Source organism: Cavia porcellus, unplaced genomic scaffold (genome assembly GCF_034190915.1).
Source record: "Cavia porcellus strain 051 isolate PalLab524CR breed Dunkin Hartley unplaced genomic scaffold, mCavPor4.1 scaffold_5, whole genome shotgun sequence".
NCBI lineage: Eukaryota > Metazoa > Chordata > Mammalia > Rodentia > Caviidae > Cavia > Cavia porcellus.
Window position 1 is genome coordinate 72,681,484 of NW_026947488.1, and position 23,979 is coordinate 72,705,462.

At 35.0% G+C, this 23,979-nt stretch overlaps 1 long non-coding RNA gene across 4 annotated transcripts in view; it reads left to right on the top strand.

Annotated features, from left to right (window-relative positions):
- The window catches only part of LOC111753403 (uncharacterized), a 93,688-nt gene that overhangs the window by 50,324 nt on the left and 19,385 nt on the right, over nucleotides 1–23,979 (top strand). The window lies entirely within an intron of this gene.

Here is a 23,979-nt window from a genome sequence, read left to right on the forward strand (position 1 = left end):
ATGGCAGGGGGGGCTGTTACGAAGGAAAGGGTAAACTCAACACATAGGGGGGAAAAACAAATGAGAACATTTGCAATTGTCCAGGATCACTGTCCATTTTGATCACTAAGAGTCACTAGTCAAACTTAAAGTATCAATGAACATGTTCCTTTTCCTCTGAAATTATTCTTTGCATCCAGCTAAAAGCTCAATCTGCTTTCTCTGCCATTCACTCCCAGCCCACACTTCTTTCTGTCTTCTGTTCCTATCATAGTGGCAGTGTCAAATGATGGGTAGGAGCACGGACACTTGAGTTTGTCTTTCTGTGTCTGTTTCAGGAACTTGGCTGTGCTTTTATCATTTATGTGACCTTAGACAAATCCCTTTACCTTCTGTATTTAAATTCTTTATATGTAAAATGGGAATCATAGTAGTAGCCACCCTTCATTTTCTCCATGTTTGTCATCTGGAAAGCAATGTGTCTATATCTGGAGCCACAGTTTAGAATGGATAGTCCTTCCAAAGTGGATAGTCCTTCCGAAGTGGATAGTCCTTCTGAAGACAGGAGCAGAACAACAAAAAGGATGCCACATTAGCAATGTATATCCCAATTTCAGTGCGAACCATAATGTGAAAATAAATACTGTTTTAGAGATTTGAAAACTGATTCTCTGTGATATTTGTGTAGATAAAAAAATCGTTTTACTTTAAAAATACACTTTAAATTGGGAAACGAAATCCTTTTTTTTCTCCACAATGAGCTGAAGCAAAGTTCTGCCAAGTTTTACTTCTGGAACTGATTTTACAAATATATTTCAGTTTCAAAATATATATAATATCAAGAGCAGATATTCTTTGTTGGTAGTCACACACATCTTCTTTATCAGCAAATGCTACCATATTTGTATGGTACAATCCCTGCTTTGACACAACTACCTAACCTCCTCTAAACCTTAAAAGAAATTGCTCCTTTATCTACAAGCTGTCATCACTTTTGCTATTAAGTACTCTTGCTTTGTAAAATATAGGATGTTATAATGAAGATGTCAGATAACATGATATTAAAAAATGTGAGTGTAGAGTTGACTCTCAGTAACCGTACCAAGGATAGATAATATTTCGATAAGAATTCTATTATCAAAATACAATGTAAAAGACAGGGTTGTCAGCAACTAGCAAATGAATAATAGATGTATATGTTCTTCAAGATTATTTTCCAATTAGAATTCACCCCCAGCAAAACTTTTAATTTCACATGTATATTTTTAAATTGATGTAAACAAACAAATAAAACCATGTTAATTATTTTGCCAGTCACTTAGCTTATTTGAGGTATAAACAAAATACCTATCATGAACTCTACACTGACTTTCTGCTATGCATGCAGTGCCTGCTTACCTGTTAGCTTTTATGACATAAACATTACAGCAACAAACTGTAAAGAGAAACCCCAGGTAACATCATCTAGCATTTTGGCATTCTCACGAAGAATTAGTACCTAGGGGAGGCAAAATAGAACATTAGTGAGGATTAATAGAATTTTTTGAGTAAGATTACTTTCTCTTTCTTCTTTTTGTACCAGCTCTTATGCGTTAACCCTTAAATTATGTTAGCAGTTTTTGTGCGTTGAATTATTAAATCAGTGTATTTTTCAGTATCTAGCTGGTAAATTATCTACAATAGTTTCATATTTTCCCCAAAAGTCACACCGTACTTTAATTTCTATACTTTTATATTGGTGTAGCTTATCTATGATGGTTTCATGTTTTCTTCAAAAGCCACACCGTACTTTAATTTCTATACTTTCATATTGGTGTGGTTTAAATTCCAAAATGATAACAGATACTAGGATTCTTATTGAACATATATTTTCTATAGACAGTGCTTTAGAAACTTTTCTGAATGCCAGAGGTCTCGTAAACCACTGCTAAATGTTTTGCAGAGTTGGTAAGAGACATTTAAAAACCGCTCACAAAGAGTTTTTCTGTTACACATTAAGTGATGTTTTCTGTGTCCTTGGTCTCTGAGTTTCTGTGTCAGCAACTAAGAAACAGTGAGCATCAACTAGAAGATTTTGCAAGTGTGCCCATATTGCAGTTATAAGAGACCTTTTTGTTGGGCAGGCAATCTGAAGCTCTCGCTCTTGTGGTTTGTCTTAATCTCTGTCATTGGATGGACTTGAGAGGGAAGCTTTTCATGTGACATGAAATAATACATCAGCTGTGAAATAAGACCAGGAAACTACAATTTCTGATGAAGTTATCACTAATAAAATGTCTATTTACTAAACAGCAATCTTCAGGGTGGAATATTCCAGTTTAATGGGAATTGGGCAAAATGGTTATAAAATAGATTGACTCAACATGTTTCTTGGATCATTTTAAAGGCTTAGACAGTATGAAATCACTGTCTTGTCTTGTTCTGTTATTGACGTAAATGAATTTTTATTTTTTGCTTGTTAGTAAGGTTAGAGTCTGAAAGCATTTTCTTTGCAAATTATTTGTGAAACAGAAATATTCCAAAGTAATATAACACTGTTGTGTAAATGTCATATATTTCCCTTAGTTAATAGTTTGATAGATTATGTCATTATTCTGTCCACTAATAATAAAATAACTTTACTAATTAAACTCAGCCTAGCAATACTAATGGAATTGTCTGATCCTCAAGTCTTTCAGTTAGCTGCAGCACTAAAGTTCTCGGTTCAGCCAAAACTATTATACACATAGTTGCCATGAATAAAGAGACATTGAGAAGAATATGGGTCATAAACATAAAGAATATAATACAAAAGACAGTTTCAAACATATGTTGCTTCATTTCTGTTCAGATAGTCTGGAGAGCCTGTTAAGATGCTCCAACTTCCTGTAATAGAGACTGAAATGAACATTTTTCTAAAAAATGTGTCCCTCTTGGTTATTTAATGTAGCAGAACAATAGCAAAATAAAATACCTGCAGAATATCTGATAATTTTTTATTGAAGAAACAAGGAAGTTAGGATGAAATGTAGTACTCTTCAAGTTAGCAGGAAAACACACTTACAGCTTTCAAGCCCACCTAAAGATCCTCTACCATTTATCAAAAATCTGTTCAATTTTAAAAAGCCCTCTAAAGACCTCCTGGGACTATAAACAAAGGCCATATTGTATCCTTGGCTGAAGCTTGTTAAGTGGCTCATGAATAATACTAAATGCATCCTCCCCATAAATCTCCCTGATGTAGAACTACTGTTAGTCAGCCACAAACTTCGCTGATATCCATCATAAACAAGGAGACAGGAGATTTGCAACCTGCATCCAAATAACTGCTTCCATGTTACCATCGATGTGATTCTCTTGAACACTCAAACCCAATGGAAAGAAATCCTGGCTCTTTATTTTTTCTTTAGTGCAGTATCTTGAAAACACTTTTAATATTTTAGAGCTGATCTTTCAGAACAATAATTTGAGGTTATGAATCATTGGAACTTACATTTGCAATAGCATTTTATTCAGAGTAATTGGAAAAAACTCAATGTTGTGAAAGCCTGTTTCAGAGATTGTGGGCTTTTTACTTTCCATTTTTCCCCCCCTTCATTCTCTTCTTAAAAGGAAACCAAAAATAAGGTCTTTTGATGTCAATGAAAATTGGAAACAACTTAGAATCATTTTTTCTAATGTGTTCAAAAGAAGAAATGGTGGTAAATAGGACCTGCCAAATACCACTGTGACTTTCTATACAGTGGAAGAAGCCTAAGGGGAATTTATTTGTTCAAAGTCCCTCTGTGATCAGTAGAATTTAACAGTCATGGCAGTGTCATTTGAAGGAAGCATCTGTTTTCTTTACTATATATTTATCATGTAAAGTTGCATGGTAACTGCAAAGGATTTATGTAATATCTCACAATGGACTTTTACCTTTCAAGACAAGCGTAAGCACCATAGGCTTTTGTAATAGAATGAAGTAAAGACTGTTTTCCATCTATGGTCATGTGATTTAGTTCTGCTAGGGAAATGTTTTCATATGTACAGTAATAATTTAGTTATATCCTAATTTTTTCTAGAAACTATAATTAAATTTTACTTTCAGTCTCTTAATACTTAAACAGGTAATGTACTTTATAAAATTCATCAGGCTTAGTACCTCTTCAGAGTGAGTATAAATCAAGCTATGATTATGTATTTAGACAGTTGCTAGTTGCACATGCATATAAACTTTAGACTGTGATATTTTGGACTAGGAAAAGAATAAATCAAAATTTAGCATGATTTTATTATAGCAATTTAAAATAACAAGTATTTTGCTGGTATAGATTAAGAAAATTAGATTGAGAGATAATTTATTGATAGTGCTTCCAGACCTGCTGTTCAATGGAATTACTTAACAACATATTTGAAACATGATATTATCATTATTATTAGTTAATATATAAATATTAAAACTAGTACAGAATTTATTTGAATAAATAGTTGTACATTGAAAACTATTATTTCAACAGAAAATAACTGACACTTTCCTTTATGCAGAACATGGATTGTTTAGTACTTCGCACTTACAAAAATTTTTATATGGAAAATATGTTTTAGAGATTGAACATTGTTCTGTTCAGTCAAATACTTTATAAAATCATAAATTCAAGAAGCACAATTACATGCTCCAGCCAATTTCCCTTCATCCCCTAAAATTCTGCTTGGAGGAAGTTTTCCAAACTTTTGCTCATGGACAGTGGAGGACATATTTTGCATCATTTGGCAACTATGTCAAACTTGACCTGCAATGTCAGCTGCATTCCAAAGAAAAGAATAATCTGTTGATACAGCTGTAGAAGACTATGCTTTTCTTCATACAGAAGTAATTGTTTCTTTATAGAATTTAACCAAACTGTGAGGGATGACCTAATCTCTCCCTCCAAACTTGATGCATATTTTGTATACATATAAATATTAGCTAGACAGAAGATGAATTATTTTCTTATTCTACTTTCAAGACTATGTTCTGTAAATGCATGCAAGCACACATGTGTATGTATGCATGCTTCTTTATTTGCATTATAACCTTTTGTAAGGATTTTGCTTAAAATTGTCGTGATGTCATTAAGAAATAGAGTGCCTAGTTTTCACTAACTTATACTTAGAAAGCTTTCTTGTTTTAGTGCAGAAAATGGCAATATTCTTTGTTCATGTATCATGACCTCTGATGGCCCTGTAGCCTTTGTTGCAACTGTAAATCTTGAATCACAAAGAGAGTAACAGACAATGACTTAAAGAATGAATAGTATTTTGTTTCAATAAAAGTTTATTATAATTACTAAAACTTTAATTTCATAGTTTTCACACATCACAGAATATTATTATTCTTTCCATGATTTTCAATTATTTGAAAATGTAAAATCTTTTTCCTTGTGAGTTTTACAATTTGTCTAGTTAGCAATCTCTGTCCAAGAAGAATGTTTGGAAAGACACTTACTCTATAATATGCCTCTTTCTTTGTTAATTTCTGTGTAATATTTTGTTCCTGTTAAATAATAATTGTCTTGAAGTGTGTGCATATGTACACTATTGTCCTGGTTCACAAATGTGTCTGTTTGGAAACAATTTAGTTTACAAACTAAAGTGTTCTGTAAAATTTTGCTTCTGTTGGCACACTCCACATTGGGTGACAAACATGACCATGGTTTCTGAACCACACAAACACAAATGCAGCCATCTTCCTTAAAATTGTAAAACAAATTAAGTTTGAAATTGATAAATATATATTAATATATATATATATATATATATTCCCTGAGTAAAATCAACAATAAGTTTTTCTTTTTTTCCTTTTAGTCTTAAGAGGAGAAATCAATCACTGAGCTATTGATTTTCATCTTGCTTTCACTTGAGTTAAGTAGTTCCCCATACTATGCCTTCACCTAAAGAGAGCCACCATTTCAATAGTCTGGATTATCTTGACACAAAGGTATGAATAGTATCAGAAAAAAATTATCTTAGGGAGGTTTGTGTGTGTTCTAGGGAAATAGAGGCAGAACCTTATTTTGAGTCAGTTGCCTTAACAAGGAATAAAGATCATGTTCCTGAAATTATAATGTTAGGACAGGGAACAGGATTTAAACATTTTGTATATGTTATGGTCTGGATTCCATGGCAAATGAATCAAAATAAATTTGTCAGTTCTCTGACCTTAGGCAAGTTTCTCAACTCCTGTCAGCCTCTACTTCTTCTAATGAAAAAAAAAATGAAATTCTGCATGATAACTGAATTTGTAAATATTTAATTGCATGACAGAGTTTAAAGATTTAAAATAACAGTAAGACAAAAAAGTAAGCATATAAAAATGGTAGTCATTATTACAAATACAAATATTTTTGTAAAATGTGAAAAGGAATGTATTACTATAGTAAAAATATGATCTTTAGTCTTTTAATAACTTTTTCATCCTTTTCCACACCAGCAGTCTAAGAAAAAGTCATTTATAATAATTACTTTTCTGATTATTTTTCTCTAAATGAGATGAATACATTATTGTTTATTGATTTCAAAATTTTATACAGTGTCTATCTTATTTGTATTAAAATAAGCAAGAATTAATAAACCATGCTTATTTCATACTTCTGATTTTGATTTGGATACATAACTTGTTTTTTTTTTTCTTATTTTCTATTTTTGCAATCTTAAAAAATTGTGTTGCTGCTCCCTTATTCAATGAACTATAGACACTGTCTTTGCACTCCTTACTTTGTAAGACGAAGCATTCCATTCTGTACTGTACTTAATCTTTGGATTTCTTTTGACTGATTTGCTGGCAAATCCAGGCCCCAACAAATACCAAAATAGCTAAATCTGATTCTCCAAATAATGTGACAATTTTAGGGACAGGAACTTAATTCCTTGTTTTAAAAAGCAGCTGCCTCAAGATAACTTTCTATCCTTATTTCCTAAAGCAAATAATTAAAAAAAAAATACAGGCAGACACCGAACACCCAGAATTCAGATCCTTCTTCCCTTGTTTCCTTTCTTCCTTCCTCTGCTTCTCCTCCCTTTCCTCTTTCTTCCTGCTCCCCCTTACCCTCCTTTTCTTCTCTTTTTCCTCCCAAAAGAAATTTGAGACCCTAGCCTCTCTCTGGCTCCATTCCTTAAGATATAATCTTTTCATATGCCCTTGCTCTTGTTATGGGTATCAGAGTCCTCACAAGAGCTGGTATTATGCTGATAAAACTTTTAGACTTCAAAACTGTCAGCTAACTTGTTCCTTGACAGTGTGGCACAACCTGGCCCACTCATTTTTATCCTTTGCGACGAGACTTCGAGGGGAGCAATCAACTCAGACCCGACAGATCCTTTTAGGACTGAGGATATAGCTCTGTGGTAAAGTGCTTATGTTCACATGCACAAGCTCTGGGTTCAATCCCCAGGACTGAAGAAAAATGAAGAAAGAATGAAAAAGAGAAAAAAAAAAAGCATAAGCAGCCTTCATGAACCTTAAAACACAGCTTAAATTAATTAGAATAGTTTAAAACCCCTTCATGAAAGAAAGAGCTTGCTATGACTCATAATCAACAGAAGGGTTGGTTGACAAAACTGGTGACTACTTGCATTTTTATTAAAATTCCTTATGGTAAAACACACACTGCCAAGAATGATGGGATAAATATGTTGGAAGTAAGGAGGAGGATTCTGGGGGGTAGAGGAGATTGATGTCAGTGGGTCCCTTATTATATTTTTTTAAGAATTTAAGCATCTATAGTATTTTTGCTTTTTGGTCCTCATAAGCAGTATTAAAGGGGGAAGAATTAACCATTCTGCTAATGGTCTATGGACAAGTGTCTTAATCAGGCAAGTGTCATTTAACCTCTGACTACATCTTACATTGTCTGACTTGTAAAAACATTGCCATGATAAATTGCTCGAATACAGCAGCAGTAGCAGAAGCAACAACAACAAACTGTGAGCTAAAAAAAATCTTTTTTTTTTTTTTTTTTTAATCAGTACCAGGGATTGAACTCACAACCACCTGCTTGCAAGGCAGGTGTTTATGCCACTGAGCTAAATCTCCAGCCCCTAACATCCTTTTCTTGATGAGTACCCAATCTCAAATAAATATAATAGTGAAAAATGGACAAATACATTTTCTGACACTGAGGCCGTGAAAAATGTGGGCTTTTAGTGTAGACCGTTTTTCTTTTTAACTACCCCCAAATGATTTCCTCATTTGTTTCCTTTTGCTTCAATGTACACATACATCCACCACAAAGTGACTTCAATCCGAGCTATCATAACGGAAGCCTGTTGGTGGAAATTTTTTAAGGTTTGGGCAGCATAAAGCACAAGGCACTCAAGACTGTGAAATTCAGAATGTGACTGAGTCGATCCTTCCGCTTTGACATAAAAGACATCGTTGTTTCAGAGAACTGCAATCTTAGAATATATACATTGGCCTTGTTACACGCATGGATTATTAGCAGCTTCTGTGGCCTTGGGCAGCAGCGCTGAGTGCTCTAGATAGTGGGATTCAGTGTTCATCGGTACTATTTTAGCTTTTGCAGAGGCAGTGGTCTCCTCAATAAATACTGATACCTTTGACATAGAACCTGGTGAGCATCAGCAGCGTCTGGAACACCTTTGTCCCTTGGCATCCTTAGCTACAGATCATGAATCAGCTGTCAGATTTAAGGAAGAACATGTCATAATGCCAAACGAGACAGAGAAGTTATACCTTTGAGGACTCCACGCATAAATGAAAAGAGATTTCTGAAGGCAGACTGAGAATTCTTTAAATGACAGAATACATAGTCTCAGCAATAAAGATTTTTTTCAATAATGTCACCTATATATTTGGAACCCTGATTTGTAGTGCTTTATGAAATGCAAGTCGTATTTTGTAAAGACGTCATTTCTTTGTACTTAGGATTGAATCCACCTGACTCATGCAGAGGTCAGATTTACAATGCTTTCTGTTTCATATTTTTTGGTCTTTTAGAAGTTTATCTGTACTTCATTTTGGGGGTGCTCTACTCTATGGATGAACTCAACTATATACTTGTGAAGTAGATGTGATATAATAATAGATTTCAGTTTTATAATTATACATCATTGTACCATATAGATTCAAGTTTTATAGTCATACAATTTTATTAACAAGCTTCAACTGTTTAAGCTTGGATTATGCTGAACATTAATGGATTCATTAATAATTTCATTATTCATTCATTATTTGTATGACAATTTTATGACACTTGACAACTAGTATGTCAAGCAAGTTACGTAGACACAAGTTGGCCTTATATTTTATCATAAAACATAAAACACCCAGAAATAAACACAGTAATGAATCATTGTAAGTGGAAACATGTAGCTTTTGCAATGACATAAATGTAATTATCGTTGACTATTTTTAAATTTGAAGGAATCTTTTTCCACGCTATATCTTTGAATAAGAGCATTACAACCCAAAATGAGACACTTCGTGTGAAGTTCACAAGCTTCTTTTACTAGGGAAATAATAATCAATAATTGATATACCCATTTTCTAGAAACACAGGTTAACCACAGGTTACAAAAACAACCAAAAATTTTTAGAGTTCACACTTCAGAGCACAACTCTGCATACACCAGAGAAAGGAAAGGGAATGCTCCAGAAACTGGCTTTTGCTTGTTTTGATGAAAATTAGTATGATATGATGCATAGATGAAAGAGCAAATTGGTTTTCTTTCCTTGATGAAAGCAATGAATTCTGAAATTATGCACAGCAGGTACAGATGGAAGATACTGCACAGATTTCAAAAGATATTTCACATAGTTTTCATACTGAAATATTTGTTTTATTTTTTTTCACCTCACAGAATTTTTGCGGGGAGAGGAAGAGCAGACAGCAAGCATATTAGCCTCCATAAGGAGACTTTATTTTACAGGAAAGGTAAATGAAAAAAAGACAATTGTAAACCATGCTGTTTGCTCTTCACTCAGTCATCCACTGAACAAATATGAATTAAGTTACCTCTGTGTGCTGAGCATTATGCTAGAGCAGGTTTCTAATATTTCTCATTTAAATCAAGAGAATTATAAAATCATGATCATGTATAGGTGATATTACAAAGCAAGCAAAATTCTCATAGCTCTTGCTCTTTTTTTTCTCTGAGACTCTACTCTTTTATTTCCAGATTTGCCATTTATTGATTTTCCCTGCTAGCATGTTACTATTCCTTACCACTTGCAGTTTCTTTTAAATGCTAGGTTGGAAAGGCTTATGTCATCTGAAGCTAATTTGACTATAGACAATGTGTATGTCTGACAGTTTGCACATATGTGCATAAGGATCAGCATGGATGTATAAAAAATATCTTGGAGTGAAAGCTCAACTTGGAAATTAAAACATCATATTACATTGGCATTGGTTTCTTTTGCTAAAAACATCAAACTTGTATAACCTTCCTTGAAATTCTTGGGGACAAAAACATTTTCTATTTCTTTGATCTTTCCATAGTATATTCTCATTAAACCTTGTCTAGCTGGGGCCTTTTTATTTATCATTTATTTGACTTTTGAGTACATACTCTGAATTAGTCATGTGACATATAAGAATGAGCAAATAGATTTGAAAATCTTGTCTGAATAAAGTTTATATTTTAGGGGCTATAATGTTACAGAAGTTTGAAGATCATAAGTAAATAAATTACATCGTATGTAAGAATATAATAATTTCCAAAAAGAAATATAAAGAGCAATAAAAGGAAATTTGAGAGTGTAGAAATTATAATTTTAAACATAATTGCTAGGGGAGACCTTATTTAAAGGGATACATAAGAAATGCTTCACGCAGATGAAGAAATTATCTACTTGGCTATTGGAAAGGTGTACTTTAAGCCAATGTCTGTGAAATGACCTTAAGACAGGACCCGTGTAAATTATACTAGGAATAGCAAGGAGCCTGGTAGAGCAGGAGCACAGTACGCCAAGGGAAGAGAAGTAAGCGATGGGGTCACAGGACCCATGTTAGGCAGAGCTTTATAAAACACTGTTCAAACTTAACTTTGATGCTTATTGAAATGGAGAGAGATTGGCAGGGCTTTGAAGACAGGAAAGACATGATCCGTTTTACAATTTGAAAGAATTTCTCTGACTCTTACATGCTTACAGGGATGGCAAGAGTGAAAGCAGAGAGACTTCCTGAGGCAAACTCAGTATATGAAGAGCATCTGTGTTTGTTTGTTTTGTTAGCTTTAAATGGATTATTCTGGGGGAGCAGAGAAGATGGAAGATAGGTTATAGCAGCTATGGAGGCTCTCTGAGATAGCCAGTTTATATTCCAGGAATGTTGTGGTGTGGGGAGTCCTAAGCAAGGGGAGATATACCCTGGAGACCCAGGAATGAACTAAGCTGAGAGAAAACAATGGGACACCCAATCCCAGTGCTACAATTGGAACAGCTAAAGTCTCTGTGCTGCTGCTGGAACCCGCGCCGCTGGAACCCATAGCTGAATATCCTTGCCGCTGCTGCATCTGAATCGGCACAGCAGGGATAGAGACACGAATGCTCTGAGAGCGGGAATCAATGAACCAAATTGAGATCAGAGAAGGCGAGGAGTCCTGCATTGACATGCAGTGAGTGAGAGGAACGTTCCATAGACTAGGAGGCTTCAACAGAGGACATTCTGGGACCGGGCGGACTGGCCGGAACAGGGTGCTGCAATGACTTCAGTCACATATTCCCTTCTCAAGCGGGATTGGTGGGGAGGGCTTGACCTAGGTGGTGTCACAGACTGAGGCCCAATAGGCTAGCCCAAACCAGGTCCCTGCACCTGGTAGTGCACCCTAATGCAGTGAAGCCTCCAGCAGTTTGACTGACCTGAAGGGGCAGGCCCAGCATAGGCTGCCCCTGTCTGTGTCTCCCTGGTACACTGCAGTGGGTGGGAACAACTAACCAGCATGATTCAAACAAACTGTAACTGACAAAGAAAGAAACTGGGCCTCCTATATACACCTGTATGGAAGGAACAAAATATACGAGAAGAAGAGGCAACAAGAAAGGGTCCTCGGTGCCCAATCATGAGAACACTGGTCCAGGAAAAGTAAATGCAAAGGAGAATGAGGACATAAAACATGCAGTATCAGGCATAGCACCAATAGACATAAAGTGATATCTCTAGGACCTCATAGACGACTTCAAAAGTGAAGTATTTAACCAAGTAAAGCAAGATGTAAGTAGAACAGTTAAAGAAATGCCAAGCACCTCCTAAGAAAAAACAGATGGTGGAATGGAAAAACAGAAGAAAAGGGGAGAATTGTTTGGTGGAGAAAATAGAGAAAAAGTAGAATACATGAAGCAGGTTCAAACAGATTACCAGAAAACTAAAAATGCTATTGAAAGCTGGCATAATAGCTTGAAAGAAACTAAGGATAGATCTGAACTGGAGGACAGATTTGTAATGGAGGAACATGAAAGGAAAACTTCTTAAAAAATAACAAGGAAACAAGAAGTTACAATACAAAGGCTAGAAGATGACAAGAGAATCTATAACTTAAGAATAAAGAATATGAGAGAAGAAGCAGTGGTACAAAGAAAGGAACTACAAAGGCTATTCAGAGAAATAATGAGGGAAAACTTCCCAAACCTAGGAAAAGGGAAAGATGCTCAGATGTATGAGGCATACAGAACTCCAGTCACCTACACTCAAAACAGAACTACACCCAGGCATATAATAATCAAGATCCCAGAAATCCAATATAAGAACAGAATATTAAAAGCTGTCAGAGACAAGAAACAGATAACTTACAAGGGAACACCCATCAGAATTACAGCAGACTTCTCAGCACAAACCATAAAATCTCAAAGAGCATGGGGCGAAATAATCCAACCCTTGAAAGACAATAACCTCTGCCAAGATTGATATATCCTGCACAATTGTCCCTAGAAATTAATGGAGAAACAAGGTGCTTCCAAGATAAAGAGGAACTGGGGGAATTCACAGCCACCAATCCAACTCTACAGAGAATATTGCAGGACATTCTAAAGAGAGAGAAAAGTACCAGGATTCCAGAAGCAATGGCAGAGAGGCCACAATGAATGCAGCAGAAAGCAAAATGAAAAAGACAAACAGACAACTAATGACAGAAAAAGAGCACAATAGAAACGAGACAAAGAAGGTTGGATATAATTTCTAATATAGATGGCCTAAATACACTACCTTAAGGGAAAAAAGAGAGAATCACAGGCAGAGTGGATCAAGAGGTAGGGTCCACTGAGAGACTCTTTATTGGAAATATAATAAGCCTGAAGAAGGTTATATAGACCAAAATCAAATATGAGAAAAATAGAACTTGAAATGATAGGAAACCAGAGAGTAATAAGGGAAAATGGGCCGGTATTTATGGATAGATTCACCATGATATCCATTCTGATTTGATTACTACCTGTTTTTATAGCTCTACATTATCTACAAAGTTGTATTTCTGTTAATTCTGCTATGTACTGGTTTGTTCAATTATACTTTATCTGATGATATAGCCAATTCAGTTGATGATAACACGAAACAGCACAGTAATGATGGTAGAACTCTTTATACAGCAGTTTTATATGTCTTTTTAGCTTTATGTGTCTATAGGAATATGTTTAATCCTGTTGTTCTTTGTTCTGCTTCTCCCATGTTAAGACTCATGCTTGTGTGAAACCTATGAACAGTTTATGAGGACTGACCTTACGACACATGATAAAATGAACATATACTTTGAACGAAAGAAAGGGGCACTGCAGTACCCAGTGCTGATTCCAGAGTGTTATAATGAGAAATCCAGCAATATTATAAATCTTTGTTCAGAATGATTTCAATCTACTGAGTTTTGTTAGCTCTCAAAATAAATGAAGATTTGGATAAATGCGTACATATCTAAGTGTATAGGATTGATACTCATATTACTTAGTTTTTGTTGGATAGTTGAACAGAATGGTTTGCCGTCTCCCCAGTTGAGGTCCCATTTATATGTTCCACTTTTGTATCTTGAACAATAATTTGGGGAGGAGACAATATGTATACATCAACTGGTGATTTATTACTGTTTATTCTTTTCTTTGAAAGTATGTACTATTTCTGCCCATTTTCTATTCTATCTTTATCTAAATTAAAAAAAAAAGAAAAGAAATAAATAGATTATTCTCACCCTCTGGTAGAATCTCTTCATCTCATCTAGCTCCTTCTTCTCCTCCTCCTCTTCCTCCTTCTTCTTCTCCTTCTCCTTTTCTCCTTTTCCATTTCCATCTCCGTCTCCTTCTCCTTCTTCTTCTCCTTCTCCTTCCCCTTCCCCTTCTCATTTTCCTCTTCTTGCTTCTCCTCTTTTTTTCTTCTTCTTTTTATCTTTTTGAGACGAGATCTCACTATGCAGTTCAGGTTGGCCTTGAGTTCACTTTGTAGCCCAGGCTGTGTTCAAACTCACAACAATCCTCCTGCCTCAGTCTCCTGAGTGATGGAATTTAGTTACAGTCATGCTGACATAGAATTGGTGGGTCCTGTGCTTCAGTGCATGGGGTCATCTACTTCAGTGAGAAAGATGAGCAAGCAGGTCAATTTAGCTTGCAACGTTCAGGGTACTCATGTTAGAAGCACTGTGGAGCTTGTAATGACAGTAGCAAAAACAATGTTTCCTGGGTTGCAAATCAAATTAATTAAATCTGAATTCTATGGTAGAATCTTAAACACCAAACTAATTAAATCTGTATTCAATGGTGGAGATTTAGACACTAATACATTTTAGAATCTACTTAAACGATTATAAGTCAATACAGTACACATGGAAACTCTAGGAATCTTTCTTCTGTGCAGAATTTCCAAGACTAATCCAACTATGTCTGCTTATTTTCAACAAAATAGAAAGGAAAACAGGATACTATGTGCAGGGCTGGTATGCTTAAGGCAAATGGATACAGTTGAACACTTCATTTTTACTGCCAAGCATGAATCATTTGTCAACAGCTAGTCACAGAAGAGGCAAGGAACTAAAAGGAAGTTTTTTAAGAGACTCAGTTCACTTAGGAGTATGACAGTTCCTTATAAAAATCTATATGTTAAATTCCAGAAAAGACTGTAAAACACCCTGAACACATCCATGTGAAGCTACTTATTCAATGAGAGAGAAAAGAGTAGTATTTGATATATTGTCTAAGTATCACAAAGGGGAATATAAGTTTGGGGATGATTAGGGATAGGCAAGTTCTTTTCTGGCACCTTTAATCCAGCCAGTTATAGAGGAATTTCTACAGTTAGTTGTCACTGCATACATTTAAAATCCCAGCCCTCTGGGGGACTGAGCTAGGAAGACCAAAGCTCATGCCAACTTGGGCAGCTTATAGCAACTTGGGCAACCTTCTCCTTCTCCTTCTCCTTCTACCAAGATTGTATCTCAAAATAAAAATTGAAAAAAGGCCTGGGGATGTAGGTTAGTATGAAGACATTGAATTTCAATCCCCAGTATCAATCCTCATTCCAAAAGGAAGAAAATCAAGTCTGAAAAGGTGAGAAGGTGACTTACTTGATTGTACATTTTCTTTCCTCATCTACTTTGTGTCAATGTAACATCAGGAAAAAGTGAGTTGACTATGATTGTACAAATAGCAATATAAAAAGGAATGTACCATATTTCCACAGATTGTGTGCTGATACTAGTATAAAAATTTCCGAGGTATGAGACGGAATGTGGGTAGGGAAGGATCATAAGCTATTTTCCTTCTATAGTCATAGCCTTGGTTTATTAAATACATTACCTTGTCATCTGCTACTCTCCTCTATTAGAGAGCCACTATTATGAATTTCTGACATTGGAGATAAATTACAAACAAAACACCAGAGTCTGTATCACCTATTATAAACAGCAGTTGTTACACAGGAAAGTTGGAGATTTTATACATAATTAATGATTACTCTGGCATTCATTGGAAGCAAGAGAATTGGATACTGCCATAAACACTCCCTGTTGAATGCATAGTGGTACCTCTGAATTTACACTCATACACAAAGCACAAGGTTAAGTAGGGAAAAGAAAAGTGGACAGAGATAAAACACATAAGTTTTCATTTTGAAAATAATTAGTTCGAGATAGAAAACAGCCTGCTCGCATCAGCCAGTTATATAACTAAGAACATGCAAAATCCACAATTCAGAATTCAAAACTTCCTCTTTTGATATTGTAATAACTGTTATCTTTTATATTGTCTATTAATAACTGTTATCTTTTTAATTTTTTTCAGATTTTTATTACTATATGTTTGCCTTGCATAATGATTATATTTCTTAGTAAGAGAAATTAATTATTATTGTCAAGGCCACATATCTGTCCGTATTCTTTACTGTCAATTCATCAGACTTCATTTTCAATCTTGCCGTTGGTTTTATTTTATATCTAACTTTCTCCAGATATTTTAGACTTTAAATTGTGAGACTATAAGGACCCTGATATCAATATTTTTATTTGATCTGATCAAAGAATATTAAATAAATGCATACCAAAATGTATTAAGAAGTTTCATTCATCTACATGCAAATCAAAATAAACCTTTCTAAAACTTCCCACTATTCTTGTGCAATAGCACAGCAAATTGTGGGAACTTTAAGGAACTATTTCCCTCAGGGATGCTCAGGTTATCTCTCTTGAGTTCAGTGCTTCAAGAAATACTTTCACACTGACTCTCAACCCTGTAAAAGTGACTTGCTTTATTTTCAACTAAGTGAAAAACTGGCTTGATTAAAACTAAATGGGTACAATTTTCATAATGTGACTGTGTGTAACACCTGCTGTCATTTATTTTTATGATTAAGTTGTGACAGGTGAGCGAGGCTGGCAGCTTAGTGATAGTATTACTGTAAAGCAGAAGTCCAATTCACCTTCTCAATGCCTGACTACATAGGGAATACAAAAGCTAAGAAAAATTTAGGATCTCCAACGGGTATCATAGTGGTCTGTTAAATTGGTCATCTCTAGTAATAGTGAAACATCACAGTAATGTTTTAGAGTCTTTTCTGAAATTTAACGTATAGACTTTTATGAGGAACTGTCATAGTCCCAAAAGAATTGAGCCTCTTAAAAAAGAAGAGTGGTTGGTTAGATGAGGGAATGGGTTTTTTTGTGTGTATTATTTTTCACTGATAGACCTTTTAATATGTAGAAGATGTGGAGCATAGTAGGTACTCAATAAATATTTGCTAAATTACAACTCCTTTCTTATGAGGATCACTGTTGTCTTGGTGGAAGGGTCTTTCATGGCGAGGGTAGAAAGGAGCAGTAAGGTTATTTGTGTAGTTTATCTTGTAATCTAAAATTTTAATGTTCAGGTCCTATTACTGATATTAAAGCATTGCTATTATTGAGACTCTTTGCACTAGTAACTTTTCCACCCCTAGGACAAAATACCTGACATCTAAAACTTAAAGTAATAGAGATTTAATTCTTGGTTTTCAGAGGATTTAGCTTACAGTTCTTTGTCTCCAGGTTAGAAATGACATGGTGGAGAAATGCTGCTCAATTCCTGGCAGCTAGGAAGCAAAGAGGGAAGGGAGGAGCCAAGGACAGAAATACACTCTTCTGGGTGGTGCCTCAAGTGAGCCATCTGCAATCAGGCCCCACTCCCAAATACACATTTTGCTACTGTACTCCTCAGTGGGTTCGCCTTTGAATGCATGACACTTTGGGGGACATTTTAGCTCTAATCCCTAGGACCTGTTGGTTCTTTTCATCACAGTCCAGACGAAAAGTTACATTTTACTGATGTCATTTTTGATTTTTGCAGTGGGATGTGGTCTGCCTTGTTTGAACTATGCCATTTAACATCTTTTATTCTTGGCTTCATTTCTATCTTTTAACCCTTCCTGTCTAGCTTGACACAAGGCCTAGAGTCATCCACTTTGTTTCTTTATTTTGTGGTAGGAAAATATAAGCAGTGGAACAATTGAAACACCAATGGTTTTGAAAATAATAAATTTTTCAAACTTAATAATATCATTCTGAACAAAAAAAAGGCAAACAAACCTATTAGGGAAAACAAATTTCCAGACAATAGAGACTATACTTCTAAAAAAGACAATGATGGAAAATAAAAGATTACCCTATGTTCTGCATTCTGATTGGGAAAACCAATAATTGGAAGGGAAGCAAAAGAGAATGGGACAGAAGAGTGGAAGAAAAGTGGAGTGGAGGCGGGGGTCAAATGAGGAAGAAAAATGTGGGTTGACAAGAGTAATACTACTGGGGCTGGGGATTTAGCTCAGCGGCATAAGCGCCTGCCTTGCAAGCAGGCAGTCGTGAGTTCGATCCCTGGTACCGATAAAAACGAAAAAAGACAAAAAAAAAAAAAAAAAAAAAAAAAAAAAAAGAGTAATACTACCTTGTTGTTGAGAATCAGAAGAGTCCTCTGATAAATTGGAAATTGTGTGTAAGCTTTGCCAGCTTTAGTAGTAGAGAGGTTTGTGGATTTGTTCAGAGAGCCAACAATCCTTTTTGCCATAGTGAGAGGTGCTGTCTCGCTGGGCTGTATATGCAACACTTTTTTAGTTTCTTATGAGGCAGAATCTTACTCAACTCCTTAGAATGAGCTTGAACCTGAAACCCTCCTTCCTTAGCCTACAAAGTAGATAGGTAGTTTCCCTCCAAGTATATTTTAAGGAAAAACAAGCAATGCTATTCCTGCAGCAGCAAAGTATTTTAATGCTATATTTCTGTTTCTCCGAAAGTGAAGAAGAAATCAACTTTACCCATAAACCTGGCTGAACAGCATGTCAAATGAGACAAGCTAAAGGAGTTCTTAGCTTCCCATTTCCACAAAACTCACTTTCACAGTTGGAGCCATGCCATATGACATCTTGAAAACATAAAGCTAAAATGTCAGATGGCACTTTCTGAGTCACTGTGCTTCTGAATCTGGGATTCTCTTTTCATTGGCATAATCACCCTACTTCCATTATCTTAGGGAAACACAAGGAGAAACAGAAGCTATTAAATAAGAAAGCTATTAGTCATATTTAGAAATATCTGACTTTTAGTCAACAACTTTATGGATGATGCAGATTCCCAATAACTAACTTTTAATTTAATTTCAGAAACCAGACACTTTACTTTAGAAAATAAATTACTTCAAAAAGTCTAGTGCTTCTGAGAAGTGTTTGTTTTGTCCACTAAAATAGTTTTACTTCTCAAAAGATACCATCATGTATGTACAACAAAAGTATTAATACTTGATGTAGATAATTTTCCCACTGTCAATTTAAGTGTTTACTCTACTAATATCAAATTAGATCTGGTATTTAGCTACTCAAAGTATAATAAATATATTGATAAACTTTATATGTATCTGGACTCTGTAAGATTTCTGATTTATACATCTGTTTCATTATAAATATTTAAGTATGTCCTCTCTGTGTATCTTTTCTTAAATTACATACACATTTATGTCAATATATTACACATTTGCAAAATATAATTGAAACTAAGGATGAAGTATGGATTGTTTATTCATATTTTTATCTAAGAGAATTATTATTTATCTAAGAGAATTATCTGAGAGAATTCATAATTTTATCTAAGAGAATTCCGCCAATGTAAAATTGCATAGGCTGGGGCCTGGGGATTTAGCTCAGTGGCATAAGCTCCTGCCTTGCAAGCAGGCAGTCATGAGTTCAATCCCCAGTATCAATAAAAAAGGAAAAAGACAAAAAAAAAAAAAAAAAAAAAAAAAAAGAAAAAGAAAAAATTGCATAGGCTGATTTGGAAATCCCTAATCTGAAGACTGTTACAGCCAATCTGGGTGTGATGGCACACGCATTCAGGCCCAGCTACTTAAGTGGCAGAGGCAGGGGGTGACTTCAACCCAAGAGTTCAAGGCCAGTCTGGGTAACATCAAAGGATTCCATTTTTAAAAAATATTCAGAACAGTAAATGTATTTAAGCAACAAAAGAGGGTCAGAAACCATGGTGAAAAGAGAGTCCCAGGCTATACTCTTGAGGAAAACACTACTTTTAATGAGGAATGTTAGCAGCAGCAGCCTTAGATAAATGAAGACATTAACAAAAGTCTTATCACTCATCATTAATATTTCATTAATTTAAAAAAGTATTATCAAGACTTCTTTTTTTGAAGATTTCTTCTCTTGCTTCATCAAAATTATAATTTGATTACACAGGTGTGTGTGTGGAATTTTTCATAATTGTAGATTGAACAAAAGGCTATTATGCATATATAAAGGTCACTGAATAAGAATTAGTTCAATGAGAGTGGCCAAAGTCTTAGAATAAAGACTGATTCTTTTCCAATGACACATTGAGAAAACACGCTAAGGTTCACCAATTTCATTTTGCCTTTTGTTTCTTTCTCATGCTTCATGCTGTATCATGAAGAATTTATTCAATGATTTTTTAAAAAGTAATACTATAAACACACTCCCAGGAACATTATAAATCATATCTTACTGTCCTGAGATACTTAACTAAATTCAGAGGCATTCCTGTTTTCAAGTAAATGTTGACTCTTGTCTTGTTTAAAAATGTATCCAGGATTAGCACTATAAATTAGTTTTTGCCTTTTGTCATTAAATAAACACACCAGCTTTCAATGGGAAATTATAAATTGATTGTAACTAAATACTTAGACACTTTAAAAGGAGATTTTTTAAAAATGCGTATTTCCTATGGATTTCTGTCAATTCACTAAAACTACACTATCAATACATTGCCAACTGTGAAGCAACACTTTGTACACAAATTGAGAAGGCAAACTAAATGTATTTAAAAATAAAACTAAATACTTTTTGTTTTCTGTGATTAACAAGTGAAATCTCCTTCCAAATTTACTATGCTTACAATAGCCATACAAATTTTCCTTTAGAGATTGGCAACCTGAAGCAGATGTAAGTGATTTTTTTGTTACTTCACCTTAAGTTAGCTTGAGGGATAACACATTATTACTCCTGAGAAGAGAATTCTGAAGCACGTTAATTCCCAACAGCTACCGGGGCATGGTGGGATACCAGAGTATGGCTCCATCAATGAAAAAATGTCCCAGGAAAATACAAACACCAGCGGAGAGAGATTTTTTTTTAATATAACTTTAAAAAATCATCTTCTTAAGCTTCCTGATCCTCCTATATCATCATCCCAGTGACATGACCAGTTGTCATTTTACTTTCTGTCTACGTAACCTCATGCACAGCTAGGAAATAATGATTTAGGACTTGAAATTCAAAACATAATGGTGTTCCTTTTTTTTTCATTCCTCATTTTACTCAACACCCCTGCAGAGTTGATGCAAGTCCTGAGCTCCCTTTGAAGTCAGCTTGCATCATCTTTGATGGAGTATAAAGCAATAGGAGATACTGGCTGCAGATTTGAGCATCTCAGTTCTCATCTCAGACTGTGTCCATGCATTTGTCATTAAACACATGGTGCGAGTAAATCCTTGAAAGAATTGCCAAGCAGTAAAATTGGCAGGTTTGGTCACTTATTTATACTGTAAAAGAATAGCAAAATAAAATATTAACCACTTTTAAAGCAATTTATTCTATATTCCGCTTTGGTTATTCTGATTTGTGTTTGATTTTGTAGCATATTCTTGCTATTTGGTCGACTATTTCTAACAGCTTTGAAGCTTTATGAAAAATCATGTTAAACAGACATATTTAAACACCAGACACATCTGAGAACTTAATGAATGGGAACCTTCTTTGCTTACATGACAGCAATATAAATCAGTGCCTAGATAAGCACTGGTAGTGTTGGCTTTTTAATATATGTCTTTTACTCTTGCCAATATTTTTAGTCACTGATGATTAGACAAATTTGGAGATAAAGGAAGAAGAGTAAAGCATCTGGTTGTGAAATCTGTCTGCATTTGTAGCAGTTACCACTACTGATTACCAGTCTGCATATCTCACCTTCTATGAGGCACATGGGAAATTTCCATTCTCTGTCACCTTGATGTTGTATTTTAATCATGTGACATACTTTGACCAATAAAATATGAGCAGAGGGACTGCTTGAGGCATTTAGTTATTTGAACTCTTTTCCTGTTTTTCTTCTGCAGGGGGTTCATGAAGGCATGTGTGTAATAAAATGAAAGCAAGCTGAAACCCAGAGAGCTTATGTGGGACCCAGCTGCTGTTCAGGGTGACCAAGGATGCCACACTGAACCAGTGCAAAAAATTTAGCGTTTTACTAACGTCTTAAGATTGCTTATTATCATAACACAAATTAGTCTATCTTGATTAATGTATATAAATATTTTATACATATATATTATACATAGTGTTTATATACACAAATTTTAAAAAATAAGATATAACAAGAAAACAATGACACATATCCCATATTTTAAGATTTCCACAAAACTCAGCGGGATTATATATTGGTCTGGCATGTCTTTAAAGTTTCTTAAGCTCTCATTTTCTAATCATTAAGATAATCATACTAAATTCTATTGCCTACACCAGTGATGGCACTTCTATGACACATGCACCATAGTGGGCTGTTTGTATCATTGTAAGCTCTAAAAGATTCACCATCACTGGCCTAAAGTTACTTTTTAAAATTGTATTTTTTATAACCACAAAGAAAAAATTTTGATTGTTGGGGAGAACCAATGTCGAAGGAGAGAGATTAGCAGGCTAAATTTCATAGGAATTTTGAAGAGTTTAGATTTATTTTAGAGAATGATCTGGAGGACTAGATCATGGGTTAAAAGGAGGCCTGGAATACAGGCAAGTATTGTGGCAGAAAATGTGTGTGGATAATTCTTTCCTGTGTTGCCTCTCCTCTATATATCACAGCAAGAGATTACATTCCAGTATGTTCTACAACATTTTCATTAAAAATACAATCCTAAGAGAAAAGTCCTGGCTACCAGAAATATAAGATTCTCAAAGGGTTTAGCAAAACTCTATGCTAAATCGCAGGCAGACACGCTAGTTTCCTTTGAATCAGTGACTTAAATCTACACTCTTATTTTTCCATCTAATTTTCAGTAGGTCACTGTCAAGTCAAAATTTAATTTTATGTGGTTGAAGTGGTTGAGCCAAAATGAAATTGCATGCTGTAGGGGGAAAAAATTTAACCTACTTTTAATGGCCCCTTTGAAAGAGACTTTGAAGACATGACTTATTCTCATAGTATGTTGACTATCTGAAGAATGAATTATTATATCCTTGTCAAATTTTAAATATCATGCTGTTAAAAATATTAGTCACACAGGGGGCTGTTTGACAGTAATGTCACAGAAAAGCTCTGGTCTCTATGAGTCTGCAACTTAATATCATGACTCCATGGAGCTCTGCCTCCCAAGGCAACCACAGAGGGGTGGGGGTGGAAAAGTGCTTGAGCTGCCTTGGAACACTGGCCGGGCTCTGCTGGCTGCAGTGGACTTGCTGTTCTAGTCGGCTGAGGAGGCTTGGTGCCTTTCTGCCTGCCGTCCTCTCCCGACAGAGCTTTAGAGAGTCTAAAAGAAATGAAAAAGCTATCATTTCAAGTGTGGAAGAGTTTTTTTTCTTTTTTTTTTTTTTAATACATCCAAGAAATGTGAGTTGAGATCTAGACTAGAGGTTGCAAAGAAAATGATCCAAAGAATTTCTTTTAAAAGACAGGCTTTTTTTTTTTTTTTTTTTTTTTTTTTTTAAGCCTGAAAAATAAGATTAGAAACTAGCTTGGATGAGCCCAACTGTGATTAAAAAAAATAAGCCTTTTATAGTTAAGTCAAGATTTTTTTCTCCTCTTTTTGTTCTTTGACTTTTTCTTGCAGGGAAAGGGGCAATCTTTACCTAATCAGAGCAAAGCAAGCGTCACTGAGGTAGCAGAAGCATCATGTAGGTGAAGGTCAGGCCAATTTTCACCCAAGTAATGCTGTTTTATCACTCATCTAACAAAGATTGGGGCCTTTCTTTTCTTGATTCTTTTGTCCCTATCCCTATTACTTTCACAGATCTGAAAAAAAAAAAAAAAAAACCAGAGATTCTTCATCCAAAAGTTCCATTTAGAGCACTTATTTCAAATCTTCCAAATTTGATG